This window comes from Scyliorhinus torazame, chromosome 2 (genome assembly GCF_047496885.1).
Source record: "Scyliorhinus torazame isolate Kashiwa2021f chromosome 2, sScyTor2.1, whole genome shotgun sequence".
In the NCBI taxonomy this organism is placed as follows: domain Eukaryota; kingdom Metazoa; phylum Chordata; class Chondrichthyes; order Carcharhiniformes; family Scyliorhinidae; genus Scyliorhinus; species Scyliorhinus torazame.
In genome coordinates this window covers 172,789,865-172,813,691 of record NC_092708.1, presented here as the reverse complement: position 1 = coordinate 172,813,691, position 23,827 = coordinate 172,789,865, and the positions used below count along the sequence as shown (strand labels likewise).

At 43.4% G+C, this 23,827-nt stretch overlaps 1 protein-coding gene across 25 annotated transcripts in view; it reads right to left on the bottom strand.

Annotated features, from left to right (window-relative positions):
• map2 (microtubule-associated protein 2) overlaps nt 1–23,341 on the bottom strand; it is a 448,598-nt gene extending 425,257 nt beyond the window's left edge. For 24 of the 25 annotated variants that reach the window (XM_072480099.1, XM_072480193.1, XM_072480089.1 and 21 more), the window contains exon 1: nt 23,239–23,341. The gene's annotated coding sequence lies outside the window, so the exon portion shown is untranslated. The remainder of the gene's footprint in view (nt 1–23,238) is intronic. The other variant, XM_072480109.1, reaches the window with a different exon arrangement.
• Nucleotides 23,342–23,827: the final 486 nt, after the last annotated feature.

Sequence of the window (23,827 nt, the reverse complement as noted above, 5' to 3'; positions counted from 1 at the left end):
GTCTGGTCTGTCATTAGAGATTACCCTTCAACACCGAGAAAGGGTTGATTAGCCACATGAGGGAGACCATATCCAATCTTTAGAGTTTGACAGAAATTCCCCATGTTGTGCCATTTGGTCTGCCATGCACTTTGTATCCTCTGCAGCTTCTGTTGCAGTTTCCTTGTGTTCTCTTGGAATTATATCTTTGCAGCAGATGGCTTCCAGCCACGCAGCATATGTTACACTTTTCTCCTATAGCAGTTTCTTAACTTGGCTACAGTTTTCAATGAACCAGACTCAGTGGTTTCCTTTCTCTCCACCCAGGATATCATTAGTAGTTTCCAGAACTGTTGATTTGAAGATTGACCATGCCACTTCAATATCATCACTTAGGCTTTCTTTGGAGGACAGCTGTTACTCAAGTCTGAACCTGGCAATACGGTGGCGCAGTGTTTGGCACTGCTGCCTCATGGTGCTGAGGACCCGTGTTTAAACCCGGCCTTGGGTCACTGTCCGTGCTGAGTTTGCACATTCTCCCCGTGTTTGTGTAGGTCTCCCTCCACAACCCAAAGATGTGCAGGGTAGGTCGATTGGCCACGCTAAATTGCCCCTTAATTGGGAAAAAAAAATTGGATACTCTAAATTTATTTTAAAAATATCTGAACCTGAATTGCTCATGAGGTAGCCAGTTGCTGCACGTTTAACTTTCTTGGAGGTTTATGCATGTAGGTTAGCTTTTCTGTGAGATCATTACCATAACCTGCAAGTTCCCTTCCAAGCCACACACAATTCGGACTGGAAACGGTATCGCCGTTCCTTCACTGTCACTGGGTCAAAATGCAGGAATTCCCTCCATAGCAGCACTGTGGGTGCACCTACATCACAGACTGCAGCATTTCAAGGAGATAACTCACCACCACCTTCACAAAGGCAATTAGTGATGAGCAACTAATAATGGCTTAGCCAGCAACATCCATATCTAGTGAAAGAATATATGAAAAACTTAGTAAATTTATTCTTGGAGTGGAGCACCTTGTGGTCTGTCGATCAGTCTGCGCCTTTCATAAACTTAGTGATCATAACATCTTTGATGTTTCGCCACCAGGTGATGATAAAGTCAATCTGATGCCAATGTTCAGATCTTAGGTGCGTCCAAGTGTTTTTGTACTTTATCTTCTGTCTAACGCTGGTGTTGGTGATTGACATATTCCAGTGGGTGTGAAGACTCAAGAGAAGCAGGTCACTGCTGTTGCAATTCCCCACATCTTGATTTCACAGGACACCATTGCGAGCCTGATAGTCAGCTCCTACACTTACATGGAAGACCCCATCGCAATAAGCTTATCCTCCTCTGGGGTATTTGCAATGGCTCTGTCAATGTCCTCCTATAACTTGGTATTCTCAAGACTGGTCATTGCTGGAGAGTATGCAGTGATAATCATCACATTATTGCTGTTGATGAGAGATAGGCAAAGCGTCATGAGACAAATGGTTATGCCCCTAGGGGAAGTATGACATTTTGCGATATCCGACTCGATAGCAAAGTGGACATCTGTCCCTCACCTCTCATTTTTTGTCTTGTCTATCTAGAAGAATATATGGCATGCTGGTAGATGTGTTAGCTGGCCCGCCTCTACACGGTGGGCTTTGCTTAAAACAGCAATGTCAATATTGCCCAGATCTTCCATGAAGCGGCATTGTTGGCATATTTCTCCGCGCCCTAATGCAGCTCAGTATTTTTGGCCGAGTCTTCCAGGTCCGGCTTCTCAAGAACTGTGTATTAGTCCATCAGAGACATCCATTGTAGCGGAATAGCATCAGAGTGTTGGCGGGAGGGGTTGGGGTTTGGAAAGACTGGGCATGACCCTTTTTTATGGCAATAGCTGTCATAAGTTTAAATGTCCAATGTGAATGTTAATAATTGGGTGAAAGGATGAATGAGTGAATGGACAAGGTGCTGGGGCGTGTAGGTGGCTGAGGTAAGTGAGCGGGTGGGAGGTGGGTGAGTAGCTAAGTGGTCCAGGGGGTAGTCAGTAATTACATCTATTTGAGGTAGTCATATCTGGTTGGGTGAGATAGTCAGGTGACCGGGGACACGAGGCTTAGTGGGGAATTGTCAAGCGAGTAATCAGGTCAGTTCTGTAGTTACCCCGGCATTATAATAGGATTGGCTATCTAACATTTACTGAGTAACTATTCAGGCACAGAACTGTCTGAAGTCTCTGACTCTAGCTCAGAGTTGGAGACTTTTGCAGACGATTCTGGGGAGCGGGGGAATGGCCCAACAGAAATTCAAGCCCCCTGGGCAATTTCCACAGAGTTCAGCTCATCAGCACTTCTGTGGGATCCCAACGTACATCTTGGGTCATACTTCTATGTTCGATGATCCAGAAACTGCAAGATCCAGACCAATGTATCGATATAGCGTCCTGTCAATCAGAGCAGTTCTGCGCTGGAGGAGGGGTCTGTCTTTTTTGAAGTCAGGTCTGCACACTCCAGAAGCTCAGTTTCCATTTCTTCTTTTTGTCTTGCCCGCAATATATTGTAGCGTGTGGGTGAGTACTAAAGGAGTACAATTCAGGATATAATGGGTCTGTGTGTGTGAAGGAGTCAGTAAGGTTCCGAGTAACTGCTGTTTAACTGTCAATTATATCTTACAACACTGTTGTGAATAAACTGATGAAGTGGTAAGTGACCAGAAGAGATTTGTCCCGCTTTTCATGGAGATGACATAACTGGGCATTTTTCCACATTGTCATACAAGCGGCCCATTCTCAAGGACCGAGCAGGAAGTTGAATTACCTCTCTCGTGGTCAACGCCAATTAATTCATCTTCAAATGCTATATCCTTACAACTAAAATTAACCTTGCAGCACTGCTCAATTCAGATGCCAGTGTTATAGCTGTTGTGGAACAACTTGTCTCGGACATGGCTAGTTCTGGAGCATAAGTCTTCAGTACTACAGCCAGGCTGCTGTTACAGCCCACAGCCCTTGCCATATCCAGTGTCTTCAGCAGTTTCGTGATATGTATCTGATGGAGGAAAGACACATGAATAGGGCTGTAGTGAGGTTGGGGGTAGTGGGGTGGCGAGGGCAGGGGGCAGCAAGGAGATGCATCATTAACCATCTGCAGGCTGAATAATTCCTAATAATTTGTGGGATCTGGAGAAATGAGATGTGAGAAGGAAGATTCAATACTAACATGTCATCTTCAATTTTTTCAACCTGGTCACTAGCTAGATTCTCCATCTTGGTCACTCCAATGATGGTGAATACTGGGGTGAGGACGTAAATCAACTGCTACCTGCTGTTATGAGAGAGGAAAATGTGTCAGTGAGTGGTTTGTAATGTCTTTCGCTGATGTACTCATCATGGATAAATAGCTAACAACGTTGGCAAATTGTGAAATGTGGGTGTGAGACTCAGCTGTGTTAAGTGGGAGAGATGGTCCTATGAATTTGAGTATGAGTGCTGTTTGATAGATATGGCTGATGAGTGAGTGAGGTGGGGTGGGAGATGGCAAATTGTTGTGAGGTCAGTTTTTGTTGTAAAGATACAGCATTTGAGGATAAATTAACTTGCCGTGAACACTTGAGAGGTAATTTAACTTCTTCCTGCACTATCCTGGAGCCCCGCCCGTCACCGCCCCCCCCAACCACCACCACCATCGCCGGGTGCTACTTCCATTTGAAGAACGTGCATGCGTTACTCCTGCATTGTAATAACCACGTCTGTTTTTAGTTGGCTGTCAAACGTTGCCTCCTATATGTAATAGAGACAATTTTGGAAAAAGGTTGAAGGAATTTTATCAAATCGTTTAACTCATTCATGGGATGTGAGTGTCACTGGCTAGGTAAGCATTTAATGCCCATCCTAACTGCATTTAGGGGCTGATTTAACACAGGGCTAAATAGCTGGCTTTTAAAGTAGACCAAGGCAGGCCAGTAGCACGGATTCAATTCCCGTACCAGCCTCCCCGAACAGGCGCCGGAATGTGGCGACTTGGGGCTTTTCACAGTAACTTTATTTGAAGCCTACTTGTGACAATAAGCGATTTTCATTTCATTTGAGAAGGTGATGCTGAGCTGCATTTTTGAACGCTGCAGTCTTTTGGTGTAGATATACCCACACTTCTATTAGGGAGGGAGTTCCAGGAATTTGACCCAGTGACACGAAGGAACGGCGATATATTTCCAAGTCGGGGGAACTTAGTGAGTGGCTTGGAACTTCCAGGTGATGGTGTTCCTATGTGACTGCTGCCCTTGTCCTTCTAGATGGTAGCGGTCGTAGCTTTGGAAGATGCTGTCTCAGGAGCCTTGGTAAGTCTCTACAGTGCATCATATCGGCACTACTGCCACTGTTTGTTAGTGGTGGAGGGAGTAAACATTTGTGAATAATGTGCCAATCAAGTGGGCTGTTTTCCTGGATGGTGTCGAGCTGGAGCTGGAGCTGCACTCATCCAGGCAACTGTAGAGTATTCCTTCATACTCCTGACTTGTGCTTTGCAGATGGTGGACAGGCTTTGGGGAGTCACAAGGGGAGTTGCTCACCACAGAATTCCTAGCCTCTAATCTGCTTGTGCAGCTGCAATGTTTATATGGCTAGTCCAATTCAGTTTTTGGCCAATGGTAAGCTACCAGGATGTTAACAGTGGGGGATTCAGCAATGATAATATCATTAAATGTCATGGGGTGATTGTGTAATTCGAAGGTGTTATGCCACCCTGGGGCAGTGCACACTAAACTCCAGCCTCACATGCCTGGGAGTCACAACACAAGTGAATTAACCAATAATTCCCAAAGTCTTTGGCACCTGGCTGCCCAGTAATTACAGTCACCGTGTTTGTAACTTGAAATACAATTACTGTTTATTTATACCAAGAATTATCATAAAATATGCAGTAAGTACAACTGGACAACAACAAGCTAATACCTACGACCCACTTTAATTATCCCATCTTCTAACCACATACATAGACAGACAAGCACGGAGGTGGAAATTGGTAGAAATAATAAGGATGAAGTCATAAGTGTCTTTGCTTCAAATAGTGGTTCTTTAGCACGGTTTACTCTTGGCACGCTTAGTGATTCAAGTCCCTGGTTTATGGCTGTTAATGGTCTTCTTGCAGAATCATTCATTCAGGGTCCCTGCAGGCTAGAAACCTGAGTACTCACTGGCAGCAGGCAGGAGAGACACTTTAGTTCTGATCAAACTAAGGCTTCAGCTCAAGGTTAACTTTCAGACCTATATCTTTCTGTAGAGACACTTTATTTCACATCAAACCTTGCTTTCAGCTCTTGGTTTGACTTCAGGCCTCTGCAGTCTCAAGAGAACAATATGTAGACTTGATGGAGAGAGAGACAGCCCTCACAGTGGCCTTCGGTAGAGAATTAGTAGGATCATTTTGGAGAGAGTTGGTTAGATCCCTTCATCCAGGCTGCAGAATCAAAAGTGAAACCAAACTGGAATCTCGTAACTCTGAAAACATTCCAGAGGGATCAGATCCAATCACCACATGTTACCGGGCAGATCACAGCCTTTTGGGCCCATTCATTGACCATCAGCCAAATCAATCAAACCAAGTGATCACTGATACTGGCCCATCTGCAATCACCAGTCTAAATACATTAACCCTCTGCAACCTCCTGATTGCATTAAAAACGCAGGCCACTGCTTTGTTCTGCTTGAATTAAAGATACAGGCTGCCTTAAAGACAGATGTCCCTGAATCATTCATGGACCAAAAATGTAATGCCAAAAATAAAAGAAAGGGAGGGCAGCATGATGGCGCCATGGGTTAGTCCTGCTGCCTCACGGCGCCGAGGTCCCAGGTTCGATCCCGGCTCTGGGTCACTATCCGTGTGGAGTTTGCACATTCTCCCGTGTTTGTGTGGGTTTCGCACCCACAACCCAAAGATGTTAGGTGGATTGGTCACGCTAAATTACCCCTTAATTGGAAAAAATGAATTGTGTACTCTAAATCTTTTTAAAAAGCGAAATAAAGGGGAAATACGGGAATAAGCAGGAAAAAGACAGGAAGGGCCCCTACGAAGGCTACCTTTCAAGAGAATGTGAACAGGTTACAGATTAGTAGAAATGAAATGCATGATATAATTATGAAATAGGTGAGGCATGAAAGTCTGTCCTCTTAAGGTAGTAAGTGAGGAAGGATGGTAACTATGAAGAACATTTCTACGACTGTAAGATCACAGATACTAGCTTACAAGGACATGAGCTTGTTTCTTCGACAGAAAAGACACTGTGGTTGCAGAAATGCAGAAGAATCTCATACCCTACTTACCATTTGGAGAACCCACCATGCATGAACTGAGCTAATTCATAAGAATTATGTTGAATAAATAGGTCTATAAATAGTCAGGACAAATAGCCAGGGTGACACAGTGGCACAGTGATTAGAACTGTTGCCTCACAGTGCCAGGAACCCAGGTTCAATTTCAGCCTTGGGTCACTGTCTGTGTGGAGTTTGTACATTCTCCCTGTGTCTGCGTAGGTTTCCTCCGGGTGACTCCAGTTTCCTCCTACAGTCCAAGGATGTGCAGTTTAGGTGGACTGACCATGATACATTGCCCCTTTTGCCCAAAAGGTTGGTGGGATGACTGGGTTCCGAGGACAGGTTGGGACGTGAGCCTAGGTGGATGCTCTTTCAGAGGGTCGATGCAGACTTGATTGACCAAATGGCCTCCTTCTACACTGTACGGATTTTATGATGACCAAAAGTTGACTTGGAATTTTGAAATACTAAGAGCAAATAAACACTGATCTATATTGCAATATTTTACATTCTTCTTTATTATCATAGAATCCCTACAGTGCAGAAGCAGGCCATTTGGCCCATCAAGTTTGCACTGCCCCTTGGAAAGAGTACCCTATGTAGCCAACATCCACCCTATCCCCATAACTCAGTAACCCCATCTAACACCTTTTGGACACAAAAGGGCAGTTTATCATGGCCAATCCACCTACCCTGCACATCTTTGGACTGTGGGAAGGAACCAGAGCACCCGGAGGAAACCCATTCAGACACGGAGAGTAAGTGTAAACTCCAAACAGACAGTCACCAGAGGCCAGAATTGAAACATGGTCCCTGGCGCTGTGTGGCAGCAGTACTAACCACTGTGCGGCCCTCAAATACATTTCTGTTACTCGATAACAATCTTCTGCTGTGCTTTTTCCCCATGTTTGTGTTTCTGAAAATTCATTATTTTATGATATTCTAAATATATTAAATTCCCCATTCAATAATTTTAAAACTTTAATAAGCTGTTTCCAAATATTTTCAAAAATGTTCCATTTATAATTTAGTGTCCCGTTTTGCAACCTACATCAGTGAAAACAATTCATTTCAGGCAAATATGCAAAGCTACAAACTATATTCCATGAAATGGACAGTGCATTAATGTCAACGCAAAATGTATTAATTATGATTGTGCTCTCAGAATATACTGATGTGGCATTCAAAATTATTGTATGTGCAGGAAAAAGAGGAATGAGGCGGGATAAGAGGAATGAAGGAATCGGGAAGGGATAAACATTAAGATTTTAGTTTTATTGGCCCTTTAAACATTCTGCCACAAGAAAGACCTTTGGAATACAATATTAAACCCAAGTGAGAAGGAAAAACACATTAATCATTTATTGATACAAAAACAGTAATTTACAATTTTTTGCAACTTAAATCAATTTTTCTAACTGATACCATTATGGCAACATTAAAATTGGTACAAATCCAGTATAGAGTTCAAAAAGTCACTAAGAATCATCTGCTACAAAGGCTGTTTTAAACACAGGATAATAGATCAGTTCCTTAATCAACTAAAATAGGGTTTTGATTCTTGAGAAATATCCAACTGAGGTACAAAGACATCAAAAGATTCAAAATTGGTATTTTCTTCTAAAAGATGTTCCTTTGGATTTTGACCAGAAAGCAGTACTGGAAAATGGTGTTGTCTCAAATATTTCTTTCTTACTTTGAAAATAAACCAGTTTATCATGCACAAGTATATGAAGCTCTCCTGTTGTCACAATGAATTGGAGGATACTTTTTAAAATATTAATTGTTATACTTGTGTCGCTGCTTCTTTCTCATTATTTTCACCCTTTCAAGTGGGATGTGATCAGTGATGTCGCCTTTTGGCAACGAAGAGCTGGCGATTGATGTGAGTCACCAATTGGGGGGGGAATCCAGCATGCCAGAAGATTGTAGTGGTTTTTTGGGTCTGATTTGGTGACTTGTTAACATGTGTGGCATGGACGCCCCATTTTATAGAAGCCATACATAAAAGCCTGATTGGAATCCAGTACCAGAGACTCCAAGCTGCCAGCCCAAGGCATCATCATTTTACTGCAATCTGCACTAGAATTCCATGCCCTTAACAATTCCTCAATGGGTCACTGAGCATTGTACTCCAGAACCCCACACTTACTTGGCTCCTAAAGTGCCAAGACTTGAACTATCATCAGAAGCGAATCCATGAAGTCACGACAGGTCCAAAACCCTTATTGATATCGTCACGCTCTGGTCCAATTATCCCTGCACTTTTCTTCATTTTATCCAGTCTTGAATACAATGCCAAAAGACATCAAGGCATACATATCTGATGAAAATTCAGACAAAAGTACATTTGCTGTGTCTATCTACGGTAGCCTTCCACACTCAAGTTTAAATACAGTCCACTACAAATTATTAGAATGAATCTGCACACCCTTTGTTTTTCCATTTTTGCTGCTTAGTTTGGATGTTTTTACAAGAGTGAATGAGGTTTGTGATGCATTGTGTAGCATCCCTGCCTCGGAGTTAGAAGCTCCAGTTTCAAGTCCCATCCTGGGACTCAAGGATGGCTTGATGGTTATTAATGTGGTTAAACAGATTGTGGATCAACCTACAAATCCTCCTAACACACACCACGACAGGCAGTAAAAGTGAAAGAGATTCCTGGTCAGCCAAGTGAAGAACATTGCAGCCTTAGCTCAAGACTACAATATATATGTAAAAGTGCATGTTACCACAGCACTCAGACTCCGAGTGAACTGTAGCACACGCCCACCACGAGAGTTAATGCCAACCATGTTTTGTCCTCAGCTAACCTATTTATCTGGGACTTTATCTAAAGCTTTCTGAAAATCCAAATATATCACATCCATTAGTTCACCCTCATCTTTTCTACTAGTTGCATCCTCCAGTATGTTTGTCTCCAGTATGTTTGTCTCCAGTATGTTTGTCAAACATAATTTCCCTTTCATAAATTCATGCTGACTTTCTATAATCCCGTTGATATTTTCTAAGTCTCCTATTATCACATATTTTTTAAGTGACTCTAGCATTTTCTCTACTACTGATGTTAGGTCTGTAATTCCCTGTTTTTGTCCTCCCTCCTTTTTTAAATAGTGGGATTACATTTGCCACCCTCCAATCTGCTGGGACTGTTCCAGAATCTACACGATTTTGGAAGATGACAACCAACACATCCACTATTTCCATGGCCACCTCCTTTAGTGCCCTGGGATGTAGTTTATCAGGCCTTGGGGATTTATCAGCTTTCACTCTCATCAATTTCTCGAGCATCTATTTTTTTTAGTGAAACTAATTTTCTTCAATTCCTCCTTCCCACTAGACGCATGGTTGCTTAGCATTTCTGGGAAGTTATTTGTGTCTTTATCCATGAGGACAGAACTAAATTGGTTGTTTAATTGCACTGCCCATTTTCTTGTTCTTTATTATAAATTCTCCCATTTCGGACTGTAAGGAACCTACATTTGTCTTCACTAATTATTTCCTTTTTACATACTTACAGAAGCATTTATCTGCTATCTTTCCCGTCTTAATTAATCTTGATTACATATGTCCTAATTATCATGAATTATATGGGAAAACAGCAATGATCCAGAGTAGTGTACCAGTCAAAGATGTAACAAAAGCCCAAAGTGAACCAAACACTAACGGGTTATAATCTCATTAACAAAAGCAAACAGTGGTTGGTTTATGATACAATAGTAGTACTGATTTAGATCTTTCCACTGACAATTGGTGACGTGACAAACACAGACCTATATCGCTGCCATTTGGCATCAGTGTTATCATTCTATCACCGAGTGTATATCAGATATACTGGTCTAAAAACTTGGCCCTTCATGGCTGAATCATAATAATTAACAGTCCTAAATGAGTCACAAAATGTAGGCACACAAACCAATGTTATTTTAAGCTAACCACAATTATATTGAAGAAAATTGAAAACTTATTGAAAAACATTTATGCAGGGTATGTGGGGAAAAGGGTATGGAGGGATTTTCTTAGAGGTTGAGTAGGTTAGGCCTGTACCCACTAGGGTTCAGAAGGATGAGAAGCAACCATATTGAGACATTTAGGATTTTCAGGCGATTTGTGCAAGGTAGATGCTGAGAGGCTGCTTCCCCTTGTAGGAGAGTTTAGGACCAGAGGGCATAATCTCAGACTAAGGGGTCACCCATTTCAGAGATGAAGAGGAATTTCTTCTCTCACAGGGTCATGAATCTGTGGAATTCTTTACCACAGAGGACTGTAGAGGCTAGATCATTAATTATGTTCAAGGCTAAGATAGACATATTTGCAATCAGTAAGGGAATGAAGGGTTATGGGGGTAAGGCAGGAAAGTAGAGTTCAGGATTATCATATTAAATCAGTCATGATCTCAGAGATTGGGAAGAGCGTCCTGCAGTCAGCATCACAGTGAGGCAGTGGGAAGAGTGTCCTGCAGTCAGCATCATAGTGAGGCAATGGGAAGAGTGCCCTGCAGTCAGCATCACAGTGAGGCAACGGGAAGAGTGTCCTGTAGTCAGCATCACAGTGAGACAGTGGGAAGAGTGTCCTGCAGTCAGCATCATAGTGAGGCAATGGGAAGAGTGCCCTGCAGTCAGCATCACAGTGAGGCAACGGGAAGAGTGTCCTGTAGTCAGCATCACAGTGAGACAGTGGGAAGAGTGTCCTGCAGTCAGCATCATAGTGAGGCAATGGGAAGAGTGTCCTGCAGTCAGCATCACAGTGCGACAGTGGGAAGAATGTCCTGTTGTCTTGTTCTTGTTGAAAAAAATAAAGTGACATCACAGGAAAATGGTAAGTTCATTGGCTGATAAGAAATGCTGTTAGGGTTTGTCTACAAATTGCTATAAATTAGAAAAGTGTATATACTTTAAACCAGTGTTATTAAAACTTTTTCCCCAGCGACTCACTTTTACAAAATGCATCGTTCACAATAGATGCTCCATAGCTACTTTTTAAAATGTCACATTCATTCTTGGCACTTCTGTATTATTAAATGTAAAAATAGTAAATTGAGCTGCTGTAAAGGACAGCTCGACACTGACAACTTGCTAAAGGGCGGAACTCAGGATATTTGATTATCTTGTATCTTCACACCCATTGTGAGCATTTGGATAATAGCATGCAAAGGCTGGAAGGATTAACAGGTCCAATATTACATAGTCTTAATAATGTCGTGTTCACTCTTTCAAATCCTAACATAACCTTGATAGGAAATTAAACTCCAAAATTTCCATTTTAGAAACAGGAGCCCTAACTGCTGAACCAAAAACACGGTCAGACAGAATGACACTGGCGCCTGGCTGTACTGTTTCCCAAGCAAATATGTAACAGACCGAAAACATGCTTTAAAAAATGCAGTGCACAACTCAGCTGACCAATAGGCAAATCTTTGGCGACACATTCCATTCCATACACCTGCAACATTTTACCAGCTCCTGTATACATGAGTGTAGTTTAGTCGCCAACTAATGCCATCCTTGGTGTACAATTGAAGACTCAATAGAGGTAGATGCAAAAGTCTTTGTGGTACAGGAATCAATTCAGCTGATCGAGCCCATGTAGCTACACATCAGTAGCAGATGCTTGGGGACGAGTAACTGGGAAGAGGGGGTGGATAGCGGCAGGGAAAGTGATGAAAAAAAGAAGCGTTCTTGAAGGACAAGAGCCACCGGTGTGGAGAGACAATTCAGAAGTGAAGGGAGTGGAATCGGGGCTTGTAGGAGGCTGTTCCTTTGAGTTAACTGAGAGAACGATAATTGATGCATGGGGTTTGTCAGTAAAACACTGAATTCAAAAACAATAGATCCCAACACTGAACAGCAGGAAATGCCACCAAAGAGGGAAGAAAGTCCATGGCACCAGCTTCTTTATCAGCCTCATGTGACCATACATTGTACTGCAGTGTGAATTTACCCAGAGAAAAAACAGAAAAAATGGTACGGTGATCTTTGGGAATCATTTTTGATGACCCATTTTACACCAGTCCACAGCCTACCCACTAGTCGTGACCCCTAGTTTGATTAACACTGCTTTGAACAAGTAGCTATACTTTGATCTTAGTGAGGAAGGTAGGGCCTAGTGTAAGGAAAGTAAGGTTAAGACTTAAAGTAGCAATAAAGATCAGTGTTTATTTGTGTTGTAGCGGAAGTGTTGAATGAAATAAGGACCCTAGCATTATTAGTCTTCTTTAAAGGGAGTAACTAACAAGCTTAATCTAAAGGGAAGTGGCAGCAGACCATGATGTGCTCATCCTGCTCTATGTGGGACGTCAAGGACACTTTCAATGTCCCTGGCGGTCTGGAACTGTGTCCAAATGCAGCTACTAGTGAACTGTATTTCTGATCTGGAGAGGCAGGTGAACTCATTGGGGAGCATCTGTGATGCTGAGATTGTCATGTACAGCACATTCAGTGAGATGGTCATACTGCAGGTAAAGACTGAACAAGGAGAAAGGCGATGAGTGGCCACCAGGTGGACTTGAGGAAGGCTCTCAGCATCTACCTGTGTCTGACCTTCTTCCCAACAAATATACCATTTTAAATACTGTTCCGGGGGCCAGGGCGGGGGGGACTTTTCAGGTGAAAACAGCAGACGCCAAGTCCATGGAACCATGGGTGGCTCTGCTACAAAAGAGGGGAAGAAGAACAATGACAGGGCTATATGATAGGGGATTCAATAGAAAGGGGAACAGACAGCCACTTATGTGGCTGCAAAAGAGACTTCAGGACCATGTGTCGCCTTCCTGGTGCCAGGGACAAGGATGCAGAGCATTCTTTAGGGGAAAGGTGAAAAGCCAGTGGTCATGATACATGTCAGTACCAACAACATTGGTAAGAAAAAAGGATGAGATCCTACAAGCAGTATATAGGGAGTTTTGATGCAAATTAAAATGTAGGATTCAAAGAGTGTATATGCTAGCAAGAGTAACAATAACTGGATATACAAGATGAATAAGTAGCTGGAGAAATGTTGTAAGAGGGAGGGATTCCTGGGACTTTGGGACTGGTGCTGGGGAAGGTGGGGACCTGTATAAACAGGACGGGTTGCATCCGGACAGAATCAGACCAATGTCCTCAGGGGGTGTTTGCTCGCACTGTCAGGGAGTGTTTAAACTAGAATGACAGGGGGATGGGAACCTGAGCAAGGAGACAGAGGAGGGGAAAACATTGATAAAAACAAAAGACAGAAATGTAAGAAACGAACGTGGAAGGCAGAAAAAAAACAAGAGCAATTTAAAAAATTGATCCATGATGCAAAAAAGCTAAGATAACTAATAAGGTTAAAATGCAATCTAAAGGCTTTGTGTCTTAATTCATGAAGCATTCACAATAGATGAATTAACAGCACAAATACATTTTAATGGTTGCGACATAGTTACAGAGACATGGCTGCAGGGTTACCAAGGATAGGAACTGAACATCCAAGTGTATTCATTATTTAGGAAGGACAGACAAAAAGGGGAAGGATGTAGGTTGCAGACAGTAAAGGAAGAAATCAATTAAATAGTGAGGAAGAATATTGGCTCAGAAAATCATGAAAATCTGTGTGGGTCGAGATAAGAAACACCTTAGGAGCAGAAAACATTTTTGGGGTTGTCTATAGGCCCCCAAACATTAGTGAAGATGTAAAGGAAGGTATTAAACAAGAAATCAGAGATGTGTGCAATAAGGATACACCTGTAATCTTAGGTGATTTTAATTTACATGGATTAATTGATATGGATTAGACAAATCAAAGTAGCAATGGAGGAGTTCCTGGAGTATGTACATGTTTTTTTTAGACCAATACGTTGAGGAACAAACCAGAAAACAGGCTATTCTAGACTGGGTACCTGTGTAATGAGAAAGGATTAATTAATAATCTTGTTGTGCAGTGTTCCTTGAGAAAGAGCAAGCATATGATAGAATTTTTCATTAATCCAATGAATCCAAAAGTAAGATTTGAATCTAAATAAAAGGGAACTATGAGACGTGAATTGGCAAGGATAGATCAGAGAACCTTACTAAAGGGTAGATGACGAATAGTGAATGGTTCATATTTAAAGAGCGTGTGCATAAATTACAACAATTATTTATTCCTGTCTAGGGAAAAATAAAAGAGGAAATGTGGCTCCACCACGGCTTACATAAGGAATTAGGGATAATATTAAATCCAAAGAAGAGACATTTAAAATTGCAGAAACAGCAGCAAGCTGAGGATTGGGGACATTTTAGAATTCAACAAAAAGAGGGCAAAAAATTTGATCAAGAGGAGGGAAAATAGAGTACGAGGGTAAAATTGCAGGGAACATAGAAACTGACCGTAAAAGTTTCTATAAATATGTGATGAGAAAAAGATTAAAGACCAAAGTTACATCCAAAAGCTGGTGAATGTTTTAAAAAGATCATGGGCGAAATTCTCAGGTATCGGCACGATGTCCGCCGACTGGCGCCCAATATGGCGCAAATCAGTCGAGTATCGCGCCGCCCCAAAGGTGCGGAATGCTCCTCATCTTTGGGGGCTGAGCCCCAACCTTGAGGGGCTAGGCCGGCGGCGGACGAATTTCCGCCCTGCCAGCTGGCGGAAAAGGCCTTTCGTGCCCCGCCAGCTGGCGCGGAAATGACATCTCCGGGCGGCACATGCGCGGGAGCGTTAGCGGCCGCTCACGGCATTCCCGCGCATGCGCAGTGGAGGGAGTCTCTTCCGCCTCCGCCATGGTGGAGACCGTGGTGAAGGCGGAAGGGAAAGAGTGCCCCCACGGCACAGGCCCGCCCATGGATCGGTGGGCCCCGATCGCGGGCCAGGCCACCATGGGGGCACCCCCCGGGGCCAGATCGCCCCGCGCCCCCCCCAGGACCCCGGAGCCCGCCCGCGCCGCCTTGTCCCGCCGGTAAGGTAGGTGGTTTAATTTACGCCGGCGGGACAGGCATTTTAGCGGCGGGACTTCGGCCCATCCAGGCCGGAGAATCGCGGGGGGGCCCCCGCCAACCGGCGCGGCGCGATTCCCGCCCCCCCCCCCCCGAATATCCGGTGGTGGAGAATTCGGCAACCGGCGGGGGCGGGATTCACGCCAGCCCCCGGCGATTCTCCGACCCGGCGGGGGCTCGGAGAATCTCGCCCCATATTTTTATTCAAATCGGGGCATACATAACAACCAGCAAACAATCATTCAATAACAAAATACAATTCCCCTAATTTGACACTTTTTTCCTTTTTCTCCCCTAAACATAAAAACATAGAAAATAGGAGCAGGAGCAGGCCAATCGGCCCTTTGAGCCTACTCCACCATTCATTATCATGGCTGATCATCAAATTCAATACCCTGATCCGCCTTCCCCCAACCCCACCATATCCCTTGATCCCTTTATCCCCAAGAGCTATATCTAATCCCTTCTTGAAATTGCACAACGTTTTGGCCTCAACTACTTTCTGTGGTAGCGAATTCCACAGATTCACTAATCTCTGGGTGAAGACGTTTCTCCTCACCTCAGTCCCAAAACGTTTACCCTTCATGCTCAAACTATGACCCCTAGTTCTGGACTCCCCCACCATTGGGAACATTCTTTTTGACTCTACTCTGTTTAATCCTGTTCGAATTTTGTAATTTTCTATGAGATCCCCTCTCACTCTTCTAAACGCCAATGAATACAGTCCTAATCGATTTAGTCTCTCCTCATATGACAGTCCCACCATCCCAGAAATCAGCCTGGTAAACCTTTGCTGCACTCCCTTCATAGCATGAGCATCCTTCCTCAGATAAGGACACCAGAACTGCACACAATACTCCAGGTGTGGCCTCACCAATGCCATATACAATTGCAGTAAAACATCTTTGTTCCTATGCTCAAATCCTCTTGCTATGAAGGCCAACATACCATTTGCCATCTTTACTGCCTGCTGTACCTGTGCATTTACTTTCAGCGATTGATGCACGAGGACACCAAGGTGTCGCTGAGTACCCACCTGTCTCAATTTACACCCATTCAAATAATAATCTCCCTTACTATTTTTGCTACCAAAGCTGATAACCTCACATTTATCCACATTATACTGCATCTGGCATGCATGTGCCCACTCACTCATCCTGTCTAAATCCTGCTGAAGCATCTCTACATCCTCCTCACAGCTCACCCTCCCACCCAACTTTGTATCATCTGCTAATTTGGAGATAATTCCATCAAAAACATTAATATGCAGTGTGAACAGTTGGGGTCCGAGCACAGATACCTGCAGTACCCCACTAGTCACTGCTTGCCAATCCGAAAAAGACCCAATTATTCCAAATTTTTGCTTCCTGTCTGCTAACCAGCTTTCTATCTATCTCAAGACACTACCTGTAATCCCATGTTCTGTAATTTTACCTATTAGTCTGCAATGTGAGACCTTGTCAAATATCTTCTGAAAGTCTATATAAACCACATCGACCGGTTCTCCCTAATCAACTCTACTGGTTATATCTTCAAAGAATTCTAGTAGGTTTCTCAAGCATGATTTTCCTTTCGTAAATCTATGCCGACTTTGTCTAATTACACTATTGCTTTCCAAATGTTGTGCTTTGAAATCATTGATAATGGACTGCAGCAACATCCGTACTGCTAACGTTAGGCTCACTGGTCTATAGTTCCCAGGTTTCTCTCTGCCTCCTTTTTTGAATAGCAGGGTTACATTTGTTACCCTCCAATCTGTAGGAACTATTCCAGAGTCCCAAGAATTTTGGATAATGACTAATAGATCTACTATTTCTAGGGCCACTTCCTTAAGTACTCTGGGATGAATATTATCAGGCCCTGGAGATTTGTCCGCCTTCAATCCCATTAATTTGCCCAAAACCATTTCTTTACTAATAAGAATTTCCTTCAGGTCCTCTTGTGTTTTTCAGCACTTCCGGTACGGTATTCATCTCTTCCTTTGTGAAGACAGAAGGAAAGTACGAATTTAGTACCTCAGCCATTTCTTTGTTCCCCATTATGACCCCTCCAGTTTCTCTCTGTAAGGAGCCTACATTAGTTTGTATCAATCTTTTTCTCTTTACTTACCCATAGAAACTTCTACAGACAGTTTTTATGTTCCCCTCTCGTTTATTTTCAAATTGTATTTTCCCCTTCTTAATCATTCCCTTGGTCTGCCTTTGCTGAATTTTAAACTGTTCCCAATCTTCAGAGCTATTGCTTTTTCTTGGCAATTTGTAAGTCTCTTCTTTGAATCTAATACTATCTCTAACACCCCCATCCCCCTCCCTCCCCCTACCCATTGGCAACAAACAGATCTGTAAACACAGACAAGAACATCCAGAATCCCCCATCCGAGCCTCGAAGGGCAAATTTAATCTTCTCCAGTTTAAGGAATTCCTCAACAACCTCCAACCAAGCCAACACCATCAGTTGCTTCTGCGACCTCCATTCCTATTCAATTCGCCTCTGGGTAGAAGGCCACATCGGCCCCCATCCACTCATAAGCCCCAACACTTCCAATATCCCAAAGATCACCTCAAGAGGACCCAGTAACATCTCCACTTCCACAATTTTCACTAGTGTCTCAAATACCGAGCCCCAGAACCCCATCAACCCCGGACATGACCAGAACATGTGGACATGGTTAATTGCTCCCTCTACACCTCTCACACCCATCCTCTACCACTGCGAAGAACCCACTCATTCATGCCCGTGTCTTGTGGGCCCTATACACCACATTGAACTTATCGCAGCGTATGACAATATGGCATTCACCCAGCGCATAATTTCACTCCACACTCCCCATACCCAACTCCTCCTCCCACTTCCGTTTCCGCTTTATCTCCTAAATCGGTGCTTTCCGCGTGTCCAGCAGGCATCCATACATGTCCACCATTCTCTCCCATCCCCCAACTCACCTGGCCAGAGCAACCTATCAAGCAAGTTGTGATCTGGCAGTTGAGGGAACGAGGTCACCTCCTTTCACACAAATTCTCATGACTGAAGATATCTAAACTCCACCCCCATTCTTCCCCCACCCCGACTGCCGCTCAGCAAGTCGTATTTCGCCAACAACCTCGCAAACCTACCTTCAAAGAACAGGTCCTTCACCCGTCCCACCCCCGCATGCCAGTGCTTAAATGTTGCATTCAACCCTGTTGGGACGAACCAATGATTCTCCCAAATAGCGGCCAATACCGACATGTCCCTCAAACCAAAATGCCGCCTCAACTGGTTCCAGATGTTTATGGAAGACGCCACCACCGGATTTCCCTTATATTTCCCTGGGGAAAAAGGAAGCGGGGCCGAAGCCCTCAAGCTAACCCCCCGACACGATGCCTCCTCCACCTGTACCCACTCCACGTCTTCCCCCGGTACCCACTCCACCTCTTCCCCCTGCCCAGCACTGCCGAACTTTCTCTGCATTTGCCACCCAACGGTAATACAAAAGATTAGGGAGCACCAGCCCCCCACTCACCACTTCCTTTGTAAAAATTGTCAAGATTGAAAGTGAATATAATTCTGCAAAATTATACAATTTTAGAATTTTGCTCACCCATGTAATATCAGTTCTAAACTAATACTGAGCCTAATGATGTCCAATGTTGATTTGGAAGGTGCTTTCTTCTTTTGACTGGAGATGAATGGAAGAAAATGTGAGGTGTGCTTACCCATTCTCATATTAACCAGTTGGAGAATTTATTTGCCTCAATAAAAACTTTTATCCCCAAACCTGATCAACTTAAGAAAAGAATTAACCATATTTTTCTTTTCTTAGTAACTGCCAAATGACAAGTAGCCAGAGTTATCTCAGTTTAACTTGCTTTTCAATAACAGCTGAAACATTGTTTTTCTAAATATACACTTGGCTCCTAAAATGCCTCTGGGAAAAATCTGTAACTTGGAATGAGGCTTGGTGACCTAAACATTACTAAAAATACTATTTTCCTTCAATACAATTTCGGATTCTGAAACTTCCAAAATTCACCAGTGACGCAGATTAATAGATGCTCAGAATCTCTAATAGTCAAAATATATTTCAACAATAAATAAAACCTAGATGACAACCTTGCCAGAACACAGCTACTTGGAAGTGCTAAGAAGTGCTGAATCTTATCTCTCAGATATCCATCCGTCAGCAGTAAATCTTTTAACATTTTGACACTCAAATAATTACAGCTTTATTTTCGCACAAACCTAAGAACTTCCAGAACAATGTAAAGTGCAACAGAATTTGCTGCTTGTATTCCCAACTCTACTATTCCCGTAACAGCCTCCCCGAACAGGCGCCGGAATGTGGCGACTAGGGGCTTTTCACAGTAACTTCATTTGAAGCCTACTTGTGACAATAAGCGATTTTCATTTTCATTTTCATTTCATTATTAGTACCAGTAATTTATCACGCCAGATCTTGTACCTAAAACCACTCATGTTTCCAGTGAAGAAAAAATCCAGACAGCAAGACTGCACAAGTAATATGTTGGTGCTTTCACCGAGTTCCAAATGGTACACGCCAGGAGAAGAATTCATATTTTTCCCATACGGGTGAAAACAATTAATTCTACGCCTTTCTCACCCTGGGTTGCTCCAATGCTCCGCCAAGTGGCCAAAGAGCAACACTAGAAGTTACTAACCTGCCTGCCTTATTTTGTGTCATTTCCATCATTGATTAGCATCTTTTTCTTTTATTTATGTATGCAAGCCAAAAACTCTGGGTACAGGAACTAAACGCTAATGTAAGTAAATTCTGCCAGTGATATGCCTAATATCTAACAGTATTAGAATATAAACAGAAAAAGAAAGTGTTTGGCCTGAATCACTTTGCTGTGCATAATATTAATAAAAGTAGCCAAAACCTGTGCCATGTAAATAAACATGCATTCCATTTGAGCACTGCAGTTCAAAAGCAGCTCAATTGTAAAAGCAAAGATATATTATTTAAATTGGTTCTGGATACATTTATTAAATCACTCACCAAAAGCAACTCAGGTTCATCCACAGTTACAACAAATTATTCGAGTAGAAAATTGGCTGGTACAAAATATAACTCTTAGCTTTATACAATTATAAATATAGATATGGTTCATCCCATATTGCAAACATTCAGGACACAATTTCATTTTTAATATGGCTTTTCCAAACTAGACAGAATTTTGTTTATTTTTGTCATCAGTATTCACTATTTAAACATCAAGAGTCATGGCTGAGTGTTAATATTCAGCATCATACTGCTTTCCAATCATTAACCTATGTGGCGTGAGAAATTCTATCAATTAACATTGATCAATTCAGTGCTCTCACACTGGGTTTCATAATCCCTCCTAACGACTTGTCTGGCAATGTCATCCAGCAGGCTCAGTAGATTTTTTTAAACTAATAGAACTGGCAGAAAATAAAAGTAAACAAAAGGGTGTGTGCCACAGTTAATCATAATTCTGGCAGCTCCTCTGCATGTATTGTACCACAAATACCAGAAAAGCCCGAGGTGGTCTCAGGCAGAAGAGTAAGGACATTACAACCAGCCTCAGAGTAACCAGGCTAGAGAAGAGAAAAGCTTCATACTCCTGGTTGCTATCTGCTGATCGCTAGCAGGGAATCCGTGTGGGTGATAGATGACAACATATCAGGCAATGTCCAATCTCCCAGTCAGAAAGCGTACTGCTGATTACTATCTAGACAAATCAAAATACTTAGGTGCGATATCAGAGGACTGCTGATACCTGCAAACAAATGCCACAATGACCTGTCATCTTGCACATAGGGAGGGAAAATATATATATGGGGGGATGTAAATTATTTGTAAAAAAGTTTGATGATGACATTTACTTTATAATGATTTACACCCAATAGATACCAAAAGAGCAGGATAAGATCAATAAAATAGATCACCTGAAATACGAAACTAACTTCATCAGACTTGTTTTGCTACTGCCATACATCAATCTGCCAATGTGGGAAATGCCCAAAATGGTTTTTTTTGGTAGGGGTGGGGCGGGGGGAAACAAACAGGCCACTATTATATAAACTCCTGAAGACCTGAAATTGTGCTACCGGCTGAAACCCAAGATGGCATTCACAAACCATTCAGCTGGATTCCTGTGATTTATGGCACAACTGGAACTCTTCCAGTCCATCACTCCCAAGGGCCTTATTCTATGTAACACATAGCAATGATCTCTTGCACATTGACCTTTTAAACCGATATGAAGAACAATTGGGCCAAGTTTTCCTCCAGCATGTTTAATAGTTGGGAGTGCCACCAATGTCCCAGTATTAAACTTTTGCCGCCCTTGAGCCAAACCATTCATAAACTCAGAACAAAGGCTCTTTTTTCCTTCTCCAATCACCATTCTCCCATGTTTCAAACTGTAACCATTTTATATGTCATATCCAGCAGTTTCTTACAATCTTGCTGTCATAATTCCAAATCTACACAAAAGGGTTCATTAATATTCAAATCCTGGGTCAATTTTCCAAAACTGTTTCAAATTGCCTTTTTTTTTCTTAAAAAAATAGAACTGAAATTCGCTTGTGTCACAAGTATTAAAGCATTGGCACTCAAAAAAGGCCAGTGTCATTAAAAACACAAAAGTAAGAACAAATGGGAGGCCCTGCACAGCGAAACAAAGAAGTGGAATCAGTGATGAAGGCAGCCGGCGTTTTGTAAAGAGTAACTATGTAAAGCGAATGTCACTTGAACTGTTAAGAGCAGAGTTGGGCGACTTGGCTCCCAGCACCATCTGGCAGGCAGGTGGCTTTTTCTGCAGCTCTTCCCTTTGTGACTATTAACGTTTTGTCAGGGACTGAGCTGGGGCGCAAGCGCACTCCTGTAGCCGGGAGCTGCCCCCCCCCCCCCCCCCCCCCTAATCCTCTTTAATACAGTGAGCTGAAAGCCACTGCAGCACACACACCAATCCCTTCCCCGGTGCAAGAACAGCAATACCGCCCTGGCTGAGGCTGGAAGCGGCTCGCACTGCAACGTTTTATCCTCTGGAATATTCAGTCAATAGATAATCTTCAGAAATGCCTCAGCAATTCACCACAAGAACCTGGCATCACCAGTACTACTGCGCAATGGGGAATTATTATACATGTTACATATACATGCACTTCAGCCAGCTCAGAAAATGAACACGCCTTCCCCAAAGAGAGGGACAATGTTTTTCTTCTTCGCAGCCGTTGTAAAACTGCCCTTGTAAAACTGTTGTGTGCAACAATCGATGCCTAGATTACGATGGCAATTTAAATGGCCCTTGCACCTATTCTGATCTATAAGCGTGAATGGAATGAGAGCTTAATTCACAAATCAATGCTGGAAAGAGAACAAAAGAGACGGTTCGTTCAATCAGTCTCCCCCCCCCCCCCCCCCCCCCGCCCCCATCATAACCAGCTGCAGACAACCAGCAGCTCGAAATAAGGGACACACAATTTTCCCGAAATGTCCACGCAGACAAAGACATGCCAGATCCTGCACAATTATCTTAACTGAAACATCGTCTGATTTAAATGTTGCAACAAAAAAAAAAGAGAAACCCACCCCCAGCTCCGCACAGACCGTCAGTAATAAACATGTCTGTGTGGGTGGGGAGGGGGCAGATGATTTTTTTCCCCTGTTGTTTGCAGTCAGCTCATTGCCAAGAATGGATGACAGTGCTGAAAAGGACAGAAATATGGATCTGGGACTTGGCAGCCGCAACGATTCAGCATTTGTGGGGGATTTTGAGCAAAACGAGATGCATCAAGTTGGACGTGGAAGCAAATCGAGCCAGGCAGAATAAGAAGAGCCCAACTGCAGCAATTGTGTGGCAACAAACAGCCGCTGTCAACGTTGCCCCATCCATCGTGGACCACAAGAGCCTGAAAACAGAACCCTCCCCCCCCCCCCCCCATCCCTACAGCAACACAGCTCCATCTTTCTATTGTGTGTGTGAGGAGCCGGCCTGAGCCTCGCCACTGAGAGAGGCTTCGCCCTCTTCATTCTTTGTCTGTTTTAAGGTTGCACTTACCTGAGCTCCTGCTCTCGCCGGCTCAGCGCTGACGGACTGAGGCGAGTCAGACAGGGGAAGAGGGAGGGGCCCGGGGGAGGGAGGGAAGGGGGCGCGTTCACGCCCGCCACAGCGCGATCGTGCCCAGGAGGGCGGGGGCACGCGAGCGGCACACCCCTCCCCTCTGCTGCCGCAGCTGAGAGCTCCCATTGCCTGCAGGCACCGTGCAAACTTGGCGTGTCTGTGGATCTTCATTGCAACTTCTCCGGCGGGTTGTTAACACTGTCCAGGAGTCAACAACAATGGGAGCACGGTTTCTTTCCACAAGGGAAAGATAATGCACCACAAGTCAAAATGTAATCCCAGAAAAGGGCACTTTACACCGCCTTACTTTTATAGTCTGACTCTTTGGAGTGAGGAAGGATTCAAAATGGGTTTCTTGTGCTTAATTCGACGACTAGAATCAATTAAGCCCCCAGTGCTGCCGGCAGAGATTTATCCTGACAGCACCCCTGATTCTGGAGTGTTCACCTAGTTCAAATAACTAGAGTGTGAATAGGACACAATATTACAAAGCTGGCTTCAGCCAGAAACTAGTTTGCAAGTTAAA